Raw genomic sequence first — 16,909 nt, forward strand, 5'->3', positions numbered from 1 at the left:
ACCACCGAAAGACTAACGAGCTGTGTGCTTGGTCCCACACAAACGAGTCCTCACGGTGCGAGAGTAGAGTAAGAAATGAACGAAAGCAAAGGAAGCGTCATTTTATAAACCATAAAAGTATAAAATGTAAAAAAATCAAAACATTTTTCGAAAGATAAAATGTCTACGCGTCATATACTTGTTACTTTTTCATCCAAAAACTTGTTTCAATAGCCTTAAAATTGCTTTCAAAATAGGCTATTGAAATCACCAATCGGTATATAAGCGAGCGCCGCTCGTAAACCCACTCAGTTATAATTGAACAGCGACTGGAGCATGTTGTCGCTGTTGTGATGAAGGTCACTTCGTTTATCATGAAAGCGCTGATGAACCGTGTTACCAAGAGCCTGTTTGTACACCTTAGGCCAGAAGGGAATCCATCAGGAGGAGAGTGATGCCACGGTTCCGCTTGAAACATCGGAGCAGCCGACACACACACATACACGCGCGGAATCCTCGTTGCTATCATCGTTGCTGAAAAATAATCTACCAGTTCCCCTGGGAATTGAAAAATACATTCATGCGAAAGAGTTTATTTTAATGTTTTCTATCCATACAACACTGCAACCAAATACATTTGGTTTTGTGATTTTTCAATCAATCGCAATTGACAGGGAAGCTTCTATTATGTTTCCCCATCAGTAGATAATTTTCGTATCCAATGTTGGATGCATAACATGAAAAACGGAAAAATTTTCACATCGCCAAAATCATGTAATATTCGAGTAATCATTTGCTTCTTACTCATATAATGCTGCGACCAAATCGTTTTGGATTTTTCAATCAAGTGTGATCAATGTAAGACCACGTCTTTCGGCAATTCATTAGAGGTGCAATGAATCTTGAGGAATTCCCGCTCTACGCGCACTGGCAAACGATGTTTACTCAACAATTTCTCAAGTGAGAAATGTGTGTTGTGAGAAAGGATTAGCGAACGCAAAAACGACAAACGGGAGAAAGAGATGTTTGGAGGTTGAAGAAAATTGTCAGAAAACATCTTCATTTTATCTTTCGAATAATGTGATTCATACCACTTCGTTTTGCCAGAAAGAGATTATTATTGCTCAAAGGAGGAATCGAGTCCTCCGAGGAAATAATCCAGCGCAAATTAAAGTCGCCTATCGATTGCGGCATTCGTACACAAATAATTTTATAATGCAGTTTCATCAAAGTGATTTCTTCGATATGGGGAAATATTCACTACATAATGTCATGTATTTCATATTCTTCATTATCAAATGATGATTTTTTTTTATCATCATACCATTTCGTTCAGTTGTTTAAGAGCTATTAACGCTCAAAATCTCGGTCTCCGGCGTAACGCTTTCGTTTTCGAAACTTTGATTTTACACCCCGGTATAGAAATGAAAGACGTAGTCCTACGTCAAAAACTCTTTCACTTGAATGTAATTTTTAATTTCAAGGGGAACTGACAGATTATTTTTCAGCAACGATCACTTGCTTCCGGATTCTTCTCGACAACCAGCAAACGAAAAGAGTTGCGCGCGTGTTTGTGTGTATGTATGGTAGCTGCTCCGATGTATCAAGTGGAACCAATTTTCGATGCTGGTACTTTTTTGGTCGCCTTTTCAGTGGCATCACTCTCCTCCTGACGGATTCCCTTCTGGCCTAAGGTGCAAAAACAGGTTCTTGGCGACACCGTTCATTAGCGCTTTCATGATGAACGAAGTTAGCTTCACCACAACAGTGACAACATGCTCCAATCGCTGTTCAATAATAACTGAGTGGATTTCCGAGCGGCGCTCCCTTATATACCGATTGGTGATTTCAATAGCCTGTTTTGAAAGCAGTTTTAAGGCTATTGAAACAAGTTTTTGGATCAAAAAGTAACAAGTATATAACGCGTAGACCTTTTATCTTTCGAATGAAGTTTTAATCATACAATTTCGTTCAGTTGTTTAGAAGCTATAAACGCTCAATATCTCGGTCGCCGGCGTAACGCTTTCGTTTTCGAAACTTTGATTTCACACTCCGGTATAGAAATGAAAGACGTAGTCCTACGTCAAAAGTTCAATACATAACACGCTTTTTAATGTCAAATACATTTTATTTTAAAAATATTCATATTAAAAAAAATCTTATACATTGATGTTTGGAAGTTTGTTGCTGCAAAAATATAACGAAACCTGTATCTTCTTTATTTAGCTCTACATAATTCTTAGTGACTAATATTCCTTTCATTGTTTCCGTTCCTAGTATATATCTAATCTTTGTTTTATTAAGGTTTATCAGAGGGAAAAGTCGTTTTACCGATGCTGAATGGTAAATTTTCTCTTGGTTAATTGTATACTCTGAAACGTATTCCTCTTGTGTCTAGTGCCAGTTGTAAACTACCAACATATATGATAGAAAAGTTAGGCACAACTTTGCAGTAGGAGAATTTAATTTAATATAAGTACTATACAAGTGCGAACCGGAGAGTTCTTGTGGCAGTTAAAAGAAAAAAGTACGAAAATCAGTATATGAAATGCATATAAGAATCAGAGAACGAAAATGTCGCTCAGCTGCGAGATAAGTATGCAATCAATCAATCTAGTTTTCAATTCTTTTTTAGAGAGTAGGATGTGACGAAATATCTCTTTCTTTCTCTCTCTCTCTCTCTCTCTCTATCCTCTTTCTTTCTTTAGAGAGTCTGTCCAGCAGAGATCAAAATGCTCGTCAATTTGAGAGAAAAAACATCCGTTATACGCTCACCTTGATTCTCGCGAAAAATACAATGCCGATTTTTATTTTTTGGCGAGTTATGATTAGTTATGAATGGTTTCGTTTTCAGTGACATCTTTTAGTGATTATCGGCATTAATTTTTTAAGTACAGCTGAAACTATTAACGAATTTACGCAAAGCTGAATCAGCTCATGTGACATCTACATTAGAGCTCAGAACCACAAAAGTGAGGGTGTTTGTTTATTTTACGCACTGAAAAGCAAGATTCGGTGATGATTATTCATTTTATTTCAATTTAGATTCATTTCAGCCATTGAATGTCGTCAGTATATGGTAAGAAAGTTGGAGTTTTGTATATTTACGATGGTTTCAACACGCGATTTGACCAAAGTCATAGATAATCTTCGAAAATTTTATGTTTGATAATGCATACTGGTTTTTGATACTATGGATAATTGCGATGAAATCGATATCATATCAAATTGGCTGATATCATTGATTATGTTGGGGCCGATACGAGAAGAATTTGCAGTATTTTTAGCGCAAAACACCCTATTCATCGTTCATTTAGTTGAAAAAAATTAAAGTTACAATACTTATAACAAGCCATTCCTCGTAATACACATAGCACATTGTAAAATGATGATTTTCTAATCTTTTCAGCATGGAAAGAATACATGAAACCGGGAAATTTGAAGATAAATTCTGATTTTCCTAGAAAATTTGAACGAATTTCATACCAAAAAAACAAAACATCCTCATTTTACTCGCTGCGCCTTCTGGTTGTAAATCCAACGTAAATTCATCAATTGTACAATTCAGACGCTGTCCAAATACAGGTCCTTTAGACGCTAGCTAAACAGGCTAATGATGATAAAGTAAGCGTAGATTTTTCGCTCCTTGTACGCTCCATGTACTAAATGAGAGACGAAAAAGCATCCTCGTTGAACTTCAGAGAGAGATTTTCCCACATCTCTTCTCTCTGAAAAAGGAAAAGACGAAAATGTTAATAGTGCACAACTCATCGAAAACGAGATAGATTGACTTAATACTTATCTCGCAGCTGAACGAGAATTTCGAACTCTGTTTAAAAAAAAAAAAAAAAAATTGACGAATTTCATGCCAACTCGACTGGCCGTTGGCAGCACCATTTCAGATTGCGATGAAATTTTAGGCCCCTATTATCCACGTCGAATCGAGAAGTCGATACAATCACTGTCACCCCGAGTAAAATTTCGTATTTTGTAAATCGAGATAATCTCCTACCGAGCTCGAATTTCATGTGTTGCAATTGCATTTATTTGCGCGTTTCTGAAATGTTTCCCAAAAGAGGAATATCAGAGACACAAACCAAAATAAAATCATTCTCTGAACATATGCAACAAGCAAACCGAGTAACTTAAAAAAAAAATGATAGTTACACGGATAGCTTTCACTAGGTCGAGACTATCGACTCGCTCGGTATCTATAAGAGTAAAATAGAGCTAACGTTCAATGTTCTTATCGACTCGATTCCTATAATTGGGCCCTTTTGTATTTATAGGGAGTAGTAAATCTAGACCAGAACATAAGTTTTTCTTCTTATTTTTTTACAAAAAAAATCTATTTCTCTATCACTTTGAAAATTTCAGTCAAGTATCTGAATGTAGAGAATCGTTTCAATTTTCTTTTAACCATACAAAAAAAAATAAGAATCAAAATTAATTTTCCGTAAAAACAGAGTTTTTCTTTAAATTCGTAAAAAAGTATGCGAATAGTGCATACAAAAGGCGTTAATGAAAATTTAATCGTTACATGAAAAATGTTTGCTTTGGAATAATAACTTCGAAGAGAAAATCTTTTGATGCAAAATCGCGTGTAATATCTTTGGCGTAGGATTACGTTTCAAAGAAACATGTTTATATGTCGAGTGTATGAAAAAGCGGCCTAGAATAGATGAACGACTTAAATTTAAAAAAAGTAGAAGGGTCTGAGCCCAGGGGCACGGACGAAAGTTTGACGTAGGACTGTGATTGTTCAGAACAGTTGTTTTTTTTTTAATGTAATTCTTTCCATTATTCAGAAAACTGTGGGCATAACTCTTTTGAAACTCCAAATATTAACCCTGAAAGGGGCCGTTTGTTATATGTACTCATAACTGTCAAACGTAATGAATATGAGTCATTAAGATTATTAATATATCATTTCGATGTAATGCCGATCTCAATAGGTCCTCGCATGATAATCGCTTCCATATTGATATCATTTTTCGCTGTACAATTGTCCATGTTGCCGCAGCCCGAAAGATACTCACTTAAAATGTTGATCACCCCGTCATAAACAGAAGTCATTCGCTAACTGGACTTACCGATAACAAGGCGTACGTTAATAGGTCTGCAAAGCAATTATGTATCAGTGATGAATGTCATCTTCAATATTGCTATTGCTGTTTTGCAGTCCAGTTAGCGAGTAAAATTCGATAATTGTATTGATTTTCCGGCCCATTTGACGAACGATCACTGTATGGGTGACACTTCTGCAATACTGCATCTGATTATTTCAACATGTTTACATTCGAAAAAGGTCTTGCTTATTTGTTTGATAGAACGAATTATTGCACTCATTTTTGTGTTACATACAACATTCATGGAAAGTTTAAAGAAAGAATGCATAAAACATGATTTATCTTCGCATACGCTCGCAAAACATACCTCTTTTATTTGTTAAATTGCTCACTTGTTTTATTATTTACACTGTTGATGTCTCAGGCGAGAAGAATACTGAATAAATTTGCCGTCTAATGGTATATAATAGATCATATATCGTTAGAAGGATTCTGCATAATAGGCATTTGAAAACTCTTAATAAACGTTACATTTTTCGTAGAGTGACCCCTCTATATAGAAATCAAAGACGTAGTCCTACATCAAAAAACACTTATTGTTCATCCATACCGTGACTGATTTGCGCGATTTTTCCATTATTCGATTTGGAAGCTATAGAAAACTAAAAAAATGCAATTATAAACTTTTCAATAGCTGATTTGTGAAAATCACTAAAAGAATTCTGATCTCTCAGCATCGGGGCATCGTTGCGTTACGATCAAGCTGCACAGGTTTAGAGGCAAATGTACTGAAGAAGTTTAAAGCCTCTCTCACACAAACGAGAAAAAAGCTGCGTCTGAGACGATCTGACGGAATGGCTACCATCCGTACCTTTCACGCCAAAGTTCACGAGTTCAATTATCACATCAGACATTCTTCCTTCGGAGCAGAAGAAAAGTCTTGTCCAAAAAGGTTGAAAGCCACTATAATACAGCCAAAAAACCAAGCCAATGATCGTGGGTTCAATCCCAGCCCCCTCGATTGATTGATTGGTCATTTTCAAGACTAGAGGCAATGAACATTCTGTCAAATATATACCGAGAATTTCGGTATATATTTGACAGAATGTTCAACGGGAAATTTCAAATCTTCCCGTTGAAAGTTTTTCAATGTTTTGTTTATTTTTTTTTTCAAGTTGGTACGACTGTTAAAAAAAAGTTACCCGCATTTCGTTCTATTGGTCAAATATATCAAGTAAAGTTTTGTTTTGTAAACAAAAAAAAATATTTCAGAATACATTTGGTGATTCAACTATGTCGAGTGTATGAAAAAACGGCCTTGAATAGATGAACGACTTGCCACATCAAGGACGACCATCGCCCTCTTCAACTGATGAAAACATCGACAGAATAAAAGGAATTGTACGGAAATCGTCATTTAAGTTTGAGACGGCTTCACTCACGAGACCGTTCGTCATATTTTTGTTGGTGTTTTGGGGCACAACTAGTGCCGGTATGATGATTGATGTCGCAGCACGACTAGTGCCGGTATATATTTGACAGAGTGTATAGAAAATAAACCACTAATTCTGATTTTCCTACAAAAACTATTCATCTTTTGTCGGATAGCATCGCGTAACCGTCTCCCAACACGACGATCACTTCATAAAATGGGTACCAAAAAGTTAGTATTTTTCATACTCACATTTGTTTCAATATTTCATTATTTTTCTGAGTTAGGTCAATAAAAGTGTTTAGACTTCGTTCCACTGAAATGCATCAATTCCTTTGATTCGAATGATTTCATCCTCTTATGATAATGCTATCACTATCATCCGAACGTGAATCTTTTCCTCGTGTGAATCGTCAGTGGCGCCGACTTCCGCACACAACGATGGGCCCCTTGATCATATACAAACATCGTGACACTATCCCATCGCCACCGCCGGCAGTCATCGTCTGAAGTGCCAGTTGGTACTCTGACAAACACTGAAGGCGTTGGCCGATCGAGTGGGCTTTCGTGGCTTTAGGTTTCCTCTCTCGGCAGCTGTTGAATACTGCGCACCTTCATGTGGAATCACCTTGACACTTAAACTTTGCACGCTCTACCTAGGGGACCCCGGCCTCGGCCCAGGGGTCGAGAGGGCAGCCGCTGAAACAGTATGAGAAACCCGAACCATACTGGAAGCTCGCCAAGCATCGCGTCGAGATCGTGGTCGTGAATAAGATTGAGATGTAGAAATTGTGTGGTTGACTCAGCCTTGGTGCGGGAGGAGATAAAGCACCATCAGCCTGCAAAAAATATAGGTTTCCTGGGAAATTATTCTCGGCTTAGAATATTAATCCGACCGAAATGATAATTGTGCAACTATACACAGATGCTTAGAGTGCTTTACTGTTTCATATACTCACCGCGTGTCTATCGATAACGACCACGAGCGTCCCAAGCGAAAATTATCTGATGAAGCCGGGATCACCCCGTGAAGATATAAACCACGTATGACAGCGGCAATTACAGCGAAATGTCAAGCTCGTTTGCGGGCTGTGAAGATTTAAGTCCCAGACTCGGACCCGAGGCACGAGGGTGATGGCGAACATATAAATTTTCCCACAAATGAGACGACATTATAAATCATGCTCTAATAGGTGCTAATACACACACTCGAAGGGGGGGCGGTTGGTTGGAATGTGTCTAAGTAGTGGGAAAAGATGTTATGATAACTTTTTAAAGCAGGAATTTATTGAGAGTGCAATCTTACACTACAAGTGAACCATCATGATATGCCGCTGTAAAAACCATCAACTTGAGTGCTCCACTTAACCCCACGATGCCCTTCAACCCACACTAGCGATCGTTTCCTGATTTATCAACATCTCCAATCACAAGCCACCCGTCAGCTATCCCTCAATCGAATCAATGAAAAAATTGCTTTCCAACCTCTCGCACTGATAGCGATCTCAATTGCATTTCGAGGCTCAATCACCTCGACCGGCAGGAAAACACACCCTAAAACTATATACGCTTACGATGAAGATCCGCCGCACTCCAAATGATACCAACCCAACCAACCATCGAACCATCGAGTGGATGCGAATCTAGAGCTTGGCTAATAAGCTCTCTCGCTTACTTCTTTTTCTCGAGTATATCTCTAGCAGTGCTTGTTATCTAATCCGTAACCTTCATAAAGACCATCAATCCCCAGTGTGGATCCCCCATCCTTCGCAGGATGAGACGAGGGATGCATTCGAAAGCGCAAACCGCTGCCAAGATCGGGCAATGCGAGCGGCAACCACAGCCGAGGAAAGCTCTCCGCGGCAAGGCGCAAGCCTAAAATTAAGCTGTACTTGAAATTATAATTCAAGATTACCCCCGCAACACATCGGGGGCATCATTTCAGAGAGCTCGTTAAAGTCACTCTTGACTAGCCGGATAACCTTGCACCTCTTGTGGTCGACTGCGAGGTACTACGCAAATCTCTGCCCCAGCGCCGGGAAGAGATGAGGGAGTGAGAGAGAGAGAGAGGTTAAAGCTTATCGGGCCACTCGTATCTACCCAATTGTGGTTTATGTTGGGACGATGGTGGAAGGTATTGTTGCTGCCTGATGGTTGGGCTCTGAGTGATTGCTGGAGCTGTTAATGCTTTGAACTTCATGTCAATTTCTTCAGGACGGCAGCTGAATGAGATCGCGGTGCAGCCGATGGAATGATGTTGGGATCGACGCAGAGTCAATGTAAGGAGGATTCTAAGAATAAAAATGAATCGTTTTATGTTTCGACAAATAATTACGTTGCAGAATCAAGAACACGGCTTGCGTAAGCTTTCGCAAACATTATGCAACTACGCTAAATTGTAATCTAAAACCAAATTTCCATTGATGAACTTTTGAAGTGCCCTTCCTTTTCCTAACAATTTCATAGATACTACAATCCCGTGATTTAGTTGAAAAGCCTAGGAGATGATTGATTATATTGGATCTCTTCACAGCTGCACAATTTTGCATGCGCATGGGCATGCAAAAAATAAGATTTCTTCGAAAATTCTTATTTTTTACATGCGCATAAGACTAATTATGCATATATCATAAAAAATTTAGGTGATTGTGTCTGGGACAGGACCGTATTTTCGAAGCAGGACTTTTATATTATTTCATTAACTTTTTTATAACTTTGGATATGATTTTAGAATACATCAAAATTATTGGAATAACTCTTTGGTCGAATGTTTTAGTTGTGTGAAATGAGTCTTAGTATTGAAGAATCAGCTGAAGATTATTCATTCTTTCTCTCACGAGAATAATAAGAAAATGTCGCAACCGAAATTTTTCGCTTCAACAGTTATCATGGTAGTTTTTTTCTAATTGAAATACACGTCCACAAGCGATTACATGTTTGTTCCATTTCCATCATTAATCCGCATTTCTAAAAAACAAAACATTGAAACCGTTTAATCATAACCATTTCAATTTTCGACAACGCAAAAAAAAACTAACAGCAATGTGTACATGTGATGCAAAAATACACAAATGCTCTCCACCAGGCGAGATAAAAACCGAATTTCATCGAGTTCCACCTTGGATTTGAAGTTGTTAACAAAATTGCATCACGATTTCATTTTTAAACCTGACACACTATCGAGTCCATCGAGCAATAGTTCTGCTGCTACACTCTGACCATGTGGCCATAGCTGATACAAATTAGCAGAACAAATGTCTGGGAAAATGAGAATACTTCCAATTTTCATCAATTTAAACCATTCACAGAACAGGGAAAATGTCCGTTTCGATTGGTACGCAGATCATCAAAATCTGTTCGCAGCAAAAATAATTATACCCGTGAACATTATATGAACATTATATCATAAAAACGTGTTTTTTTTTTTAATTTAGCACCCTTACTGATAATCGAGACCTGCGACCTTAGGATTTGGCTTATTTCCTTTTTTTTCCTTATTAGTGACTTTCAACACTTTTGGCTGGTTCGTCACTTTTACTTCCATTTTCGGAAGAAGCGTAGTGTAGCGAAAACTATTTTTTAATCCTACTAGTCAGTGCCGCAAATTATCAAAATTTATTCACGAATGAAGGAATTGGCTTTCTCCCAGTGTCGGATGAATTCTCTTCTGTTGAAACTCAACACCACATCTGTCATAATGAGAATAACAGTATTGGGTATAAGTTTTGAACGAAAGCTGCATGAATGAATTTCTAAAAGCTTGCATTCAGGCCCTTTCATTACTGTCAATAATTTCAGGTGATTATCCCGAACGTTAAGTTGATCTTCATCGCTTGCAATGAAATTTTATTGAAAATGTGTTAGATTTCCAAATTTAGAAAAAAAAAAAGAAAGGACCAGGATTCCGATAAAGACAACAATAGTTTCGTTGAGCGTTGGCCGTTGTGCGGTTGAGCGACGTTTAGCGTTTTATATCGTAGCTGGTCATTTAGAGCCAGTATCATTAAACTTCGAATTAAAACAAAAATTGCCCATATAATTGGATGTTATGCCATTTCCGGCCAATCGGGAGTAGATTCATGAAACATAGTAAAGGTTATATTATGCATTCCATTGCCGAAGTCGCCGAAACAAGAATTTTGTGTGATAAATGGCCATTCTTTACCATTAATCGACTTCGTTCTCAACTCGTTGACGTTGAATTTTATGCTTTGATTTTCACTGACACACAATGATCTTCAATTTCGAATATCATGACGAAAATGAAGAAGCAAATGAAAAATGAACTTCACGGCAAACTGATATTGATGTTCATTCCACTGGTGTTCATTGATAGTGTTGTTTCATATTCGCCGTATTTAAATGTCGTGAACATGAATATTTTCGGCACTGCTACTGGTAGTTTAGTTTTTAATCCTACTGGTTTTTTTATTCGAATCCTACGATTTTTTTATTCGATTCCCTATTCCTCGCACAAAAACAGGTTCGCCTGTAACAACTAATGGGAATTTGAGTACAACATGCATAATGAATAAAATTAAATCCTACATCCATTGTAAAAATTATTGCAGTACGAAAAGTTCATGTAAAATAACAGTCCTGAATACTAAGAGTAGCTGTCCTGGCATTACACAACAGTGCTGCCCACGTGGCATACTCAAAAATAGTTCCTCGAAGTTCCAAAGCTTCTCAAAAATTATGAAATGTGTAAAATGTGTATCCTGGCGCGGATTTGGCCACCGTATTCCATTTATCGGGTCGGTTAGGCGCTTTCCTTACCTTGAAGACATGAAGTCCGACCCGCCACATTATCTACCGGACGAACCAGCCGGATGGATAGACCACGATGTCTCACCTTCCTTCACGGGATCGGTCGTCTACTTTTCTGCCGCTGCCAGCCCGCCGCTGGATCATCTGGGTCTCCTTGAACGATTTTACCACACGGTCAAATGGTCGATTCCCAACTGCTTCGCGATCCACCTGTGGGACCGGCCTGGATTTTCCACGACCGCGCTCATTATTTCTTGTCGAAACAATTCTTGTTTGGAAGCCATCTCTGTCAAGTGGTTAGACAGATTGTGACGAAATGTTTTTTATGTAAACATTACACTCTAAACTAGTTTTACCCAAAATTTCATCAATTTTTATCAATGCAATAAAAAGTTATACACATATGAAAAGTTTCCTTTAATTTCAAGTACAGTCTTTAAGCCTTGTTTAGTCCAAACGAAATTCGCGTTGACACATTTCGCTTCGTGTTTCGCTAATTCAAAGCCGAAATGACAATAGAGAAACTGTTCAACTTGCGTATATATTTTATTTTTTTCATATTATCCATCCAGAACGCAGGAGTCATCTCGTCCAAGGCCACAATGAGCAGATTACAGCAAATCCTCATCTCCACATCCCCACCATCCAACGATTAATCTTCATTCTTCAGTCATCATCACTCAATTGTACCATTGATGGACTGAAAAAACAATACCTAACAAATAATGTATTTTTTCAAACATATCTAAAATCAATATAAAACAAATAGCCTAACAAAATCCTACGTTGATTATGCGGTCGTGTCACTATCAAAAAATGTTTTATTTTGAAGTTAGTAAAACAGTTTATGTTGAAAATAAAAATGAAAAGTTAGTAATGTCGATAAGTATAACACAATCATCTCGTTACGTTACTAGTTCAGCTACTAAGGCTTTTAGAAAACCAAAATTTAGAAATGTCAAAAAAAATCAACGAAAGTCTACCCAAAGTAATATTCTGCGTGAAAAGAAGGAACCAAGTCTGGAGAATATGGCAAATGCTAAGAACGTGAAATTCATTTGATAAAGCAATACAATATCAAATGAATTTCACGTATTTTTATTATTGAGTTTGGCTCTCAGATTCCCTTTTTTGTTTTTTGACCGGTTCTTGCGCACACTTATTTTCAATTTCACATTCACCGCTTTGCGCCATTCGCCCTTCAATCCGGTTTATCTGATATTTTGCATTGGGTGTTATTTCCAGGTGGTGAACATTTTTTATGAGGTAACTTTTTGCAATTGGAGATAACCATTTTTATTGGCACCCTATTGTAGACGTAGCAGACAAAAATATCGGGGACAAATAAGAAATCGATGTCTTTCTGTTTTTACAAAGATTTTGTGGACAAACACTATTTTTTGCTATTAACAATCTCAAAGTTGTTAGTTACTGTATGCTTTCGAACTTTTTGATCCAGTATACATTGTAGAAAATTAGGCAATCGTCTTTTTGACCTAATGTTTGGGCCATCTGACCATTAGTTCGAAAACTCGAATAGCAACTCCGATAATTTTTCATGTCTTTGGAAAGCAACCATGTGATTGTTTTTGCGCCAAATGATAGCTAAATTTATTAGCTATACATTTCCACCAATTTCATTCAGTTTTGTATAACTTTATTAGACAACAAATTCGGGTTAAAACAATGATAGGCGGAAGGTATTTTCAATTTCAATAAAAAAAAGGAAAACGGTATGTGCCTAAAAATACGTTAACTTGACGTAGGATTTTGAGGACAATTGCTTTTGAATTGAGTTTTTTGTAAATGTTAAGCAATCCTTAAATTTAACTCATTCTGGGAGTATTGAATGAGTTGAAATTATGGTTTGTACCCCTTGAAAAACCGTTTGTTATATGGACCGAACTGAATTTCAAGCGGATTGTAAGAGTTGTAGTGGTACAAATTATCCAGAACCATAATTATTAATACTTTCTATTCTCAATTGAAAACTGGCGAAAAAAATCAAATGAATATTGAGCAATTCCACCCCAAATCCCCCGAAAAACAGCAAATTTGACGCGACCCTCGTCGATTTTGTTAATCATTGGTACACGTGATGGAAGCTTCTCAAAATCACAACTTTCATTATCATATGTTATGGGACAAAATTAAATTTTACATTTTAAATAAAAACTTTTATATCTCTAAACAAACCCTACCCCCCTCCCCTTCAATTCTTTTTCGTATATTTTTATTGGAAAGACTTTCCAATTTAATAAAGTTTGATACAGTGATGTCGGGGTAATCTCGTCAGGAAGAAGATATGGATTTCTGAAAATAATGTTGGTGGAATGTCTATACGATGTCGGAACCTTAGTCATAAGCAGTGTTGCCACACGTACATATTTATCTGGAATTGTACAGATTTTTTCGTTATTTTTGGTACAGATTCTGTACGGTACAAAGTACCGATTTTCGTCAAAAAGTACAGATTGGTACAGATTTTTTCCATTTGTGAAATTTACAATGCAATCATTGATCAGTTTCATAAGGAAGAAATTCCTTACAAGGATCGTCTGAGAGGATTATCGGACGGTGCAACGTATGTTTTGCCCCAGATCAACAGATTGAATCGTTTGTTCCAGGCTGAAAAACCTGAATTCATGATGCTACATGAAGAGCTGAATGATTTCTATTTGATCATTCTCACTGATATTTGCGAGGAATCTTACGTTGTTTCAATGTCTAATGCTATAAAATATGAAGATCATTTGAAAAGCGACAAAATTTTAGGTTGGAATACCAACAGAAGAAATTATCAGAACAATGGACAGCGAAGGCAACGGATATTTGTCGCAGTTTTCTCGTGGAGCTGATCAAACAAATGAGAAAATGAGTCGATTATGATAATTCGACGCTCAAGTCTACGGCAATGTTAAATCCCAGAAACTTTTCCAGTTTGACTAACTTTACCGTTGTGTTAGAACCCAGGATTCTACAATGGAAATGTACAAGACGTGGAGAATTAATTCTGTAGCCTAAAGATAAAATTACTATATGAGGAAATCACAATTTCAGATAACGAGCATTGTGCAGGATTGGTGGACACAAATTAGATGCCTAAAAAGAATTGACGGTTCACTCGCCTTTTCGGCGCTTCGATGCCTTGTTCGTAACGTTCTCACTATGCCTCAATGCTCGGCAACTGTCGAGAGATTTTTTTCTGAATATAATCAGAATAAAAATAACCTTTGAAATAGGCTCAGCAACGATACGATGAACGCTATTTTGAGATCAAAGGATTTCGTCAAACATCGTAGTGGCAGCTCGACAATTTAAAAAAAATGATAATATGCAATCTAGATTCGAAAAACTATGTATAAGCATCATCAAACACACGAATGACTTGCAAATGTAAATGTAGTATGTGTAGTAAATAAATGAGTATTTTTTAATGCTGATAAATAATTTTTTTACAGATGAGAAAAACACATACTCTGGTGCAGATTTAAATGTGGCAACACTGGTCATAAGGTCCAGCAGCAGTATGCATTTTCTAACATTTCATGAAGATGATTTGACCTATATTACCTATATAAAATCAATAGTACTTCTTGGTTCTTCTTGGAACTGATGTGTATGTATACTCTTTCGAACCTCACAATCGGCAGCCATTTTTGTTCTTTCATTGCAAAATTGTTGGCATTACCAACAAAAATACTATATCCTACATGATAGAGACGTGCATTGGGCACAATATGATTAGACATCGACTTTTCTAAAAAAAATCTATCAATGTTTAACTGTTTAAATGTGGGTCTCGTCGAAACTTTGGGGTTAATGAAGCGTCGTCACCGTTTGCCATAACAAAATCTGTGTTTTTGGTCTCAAAAAATCTTTTCATCTTAGTTTTTTCTCAGAGAATCTGTATAGGAATCTGTCGAAATATCATCGACATAATATATATCGAAATATTCAAATATTCAAGTTTAATTTCGAAGCAAAATCTTCTTGGATAGCACTAACGTTCCCAGTGGAACTTTTGCCTTCTCAACATAGTATTACTTGCGTCATTTTTATTAGTAGTACTAAATTGTGATTTCTATGCCGGATAACACGCGTTGAATGTATTTTGGAGTGGCAAGCTCAAGAATACGCGTGAGCACAGTGCAAGTCGGAATAAATTTCTTTGGCGAAAAATCGCCCGGCCCGAACGGGAATCGAACCCGAACTCCCGGCATGATAATGTGGGACGCTAACCACTCGGCCACGGGAGCACATGAAGCTTTAGCTTTAGTATCAGTAATTGGCATAGTTATTATGAATTTGACAATGTGATGGTATCCACGTATAAAATTCGCATTCACTTTAATAGAAAAAAAAGATAAACAGTGTTATTTATTGATTGTAAAGCTAGCCGATGACACAGGCTCCTGCATCATTTCGCCTTAGATTGGACATGATAAAGCAGTACTAGAAGCTACATATGAATGCCAACGTGACTCTCATTCAGACGGATTCGAATGGTATGTGAATTAAACTGATGAGATAGGAAAAAGTATTATTCAGATCTAGCTATAACTAATATCAGATCGTTAATTTGAATAATCTGTAAATCTATATGAAAACTTAAAAAAAATGGTAACCCTGGTTATCACCTTCCAAGTCATCTTCTTTTCTTTGATTTGATAAGTGTTTTCTATCATCAAATGAAGAATCAATCTTAACATCGACTGACAAGGTGAGTAAATATATACAAAAAAAATAAGGAAACCAGACCATTGAGTGGAAATACGCGAATCAGCTCACATTGATGAAGGACTCAGTCGCTAACCGTTCACTTAAGGCAGTATTCTAGTCTAGAAATTTGAAAAAAAAATCATATTGTTTTTCCTTCATGCATCTCTCTATCGCATGAACCTCTAAAAAATAATATTTTTTAAATTCTACAATTTAAAAAAAATGGAAACGTAAGAAAAAACTTTTAAATCGCATTTTGTTTTTTAAACGGCCGCCATTTTGCCATAAAGCATGTAGTCCACGTGGATAACAGGGGAGGGGATATAGAAAATGTCCGTGCTTGTCTACGAAGGCGGAGGGGGGTGTCAGAAATTCTTCGTTTTCTGTCCTCATGGTATGTGGACAGCACCTTATGAGTGGAGTCAACCGTAAGGTGCGAACATACGGTAATGGTATTTAAGTTGAATGAAATAAATATGCCGAAAGTTTACTAATAGATTACATTTCATTGCCTGAAAATTTGAAAAGGATCGGTAAACTAGGTAATTTTCTACAACTACACCCTTTATTTGTACTTCGCACGATTTGGAATTTTTTTGATTTCCAGATAAATGGATAATCGGATGCCATATATTTTCTTATTGAAGTGACTTTTTGTTCGCAGTGTGTTTGCGCAGGTTTTGGCTAATGTTCAATTTAGAAGATAGGAAAAAAATGGTTCTTGAACAATGGGGTATCTTTAGCGCCAATAATCCAAATTACTCCAATGGCTTTCGTCAAAAAATATGTTAACAGCTAAATATTTAACGATTCACTGTCGCAAAACAAAGTTCGCCCCTTACGATCCCGTCGACGTCACTCCCCCGCGTTCGCACACTGTGATGCATCCCACTGCGCAGAAGCCCCGAGTACGGATCTGACCAATCCCGCGGGCGCG

At 37.2% G+C, this 16,909-nt stretch overlaps 1 protein-coding gene across 3 annotated transcripts in view; it reads left to right on the forward strand.

The window, feature by feature from the left end:
* Positions 1–16,909, forward strand: part of LOC129776735 (MDS1 and EVI1 complex locus protein EVI1-A) — a 277,466-nt gene that overhangs the window by 209,444 nt on the left and 51,113 nt on the right. The window lies entirely within an intron of this gene.

The sequence above is a fragment of the Toxorhynchites rutilus genome, chromosome 3 (assembly GCF_029784135.1).
Source record: "Toxorhynchites rutilus septentrionalis strain SRP chromosome 3, ASM2978413v1, whole genome shotgun sequence".
Lineage (NCBI taxonomy): Eukaryota > Metazoa > Arthropoda > Insecta > Diptera > Culicidae > Toxorhynchites > Toxorhynchites rutilus.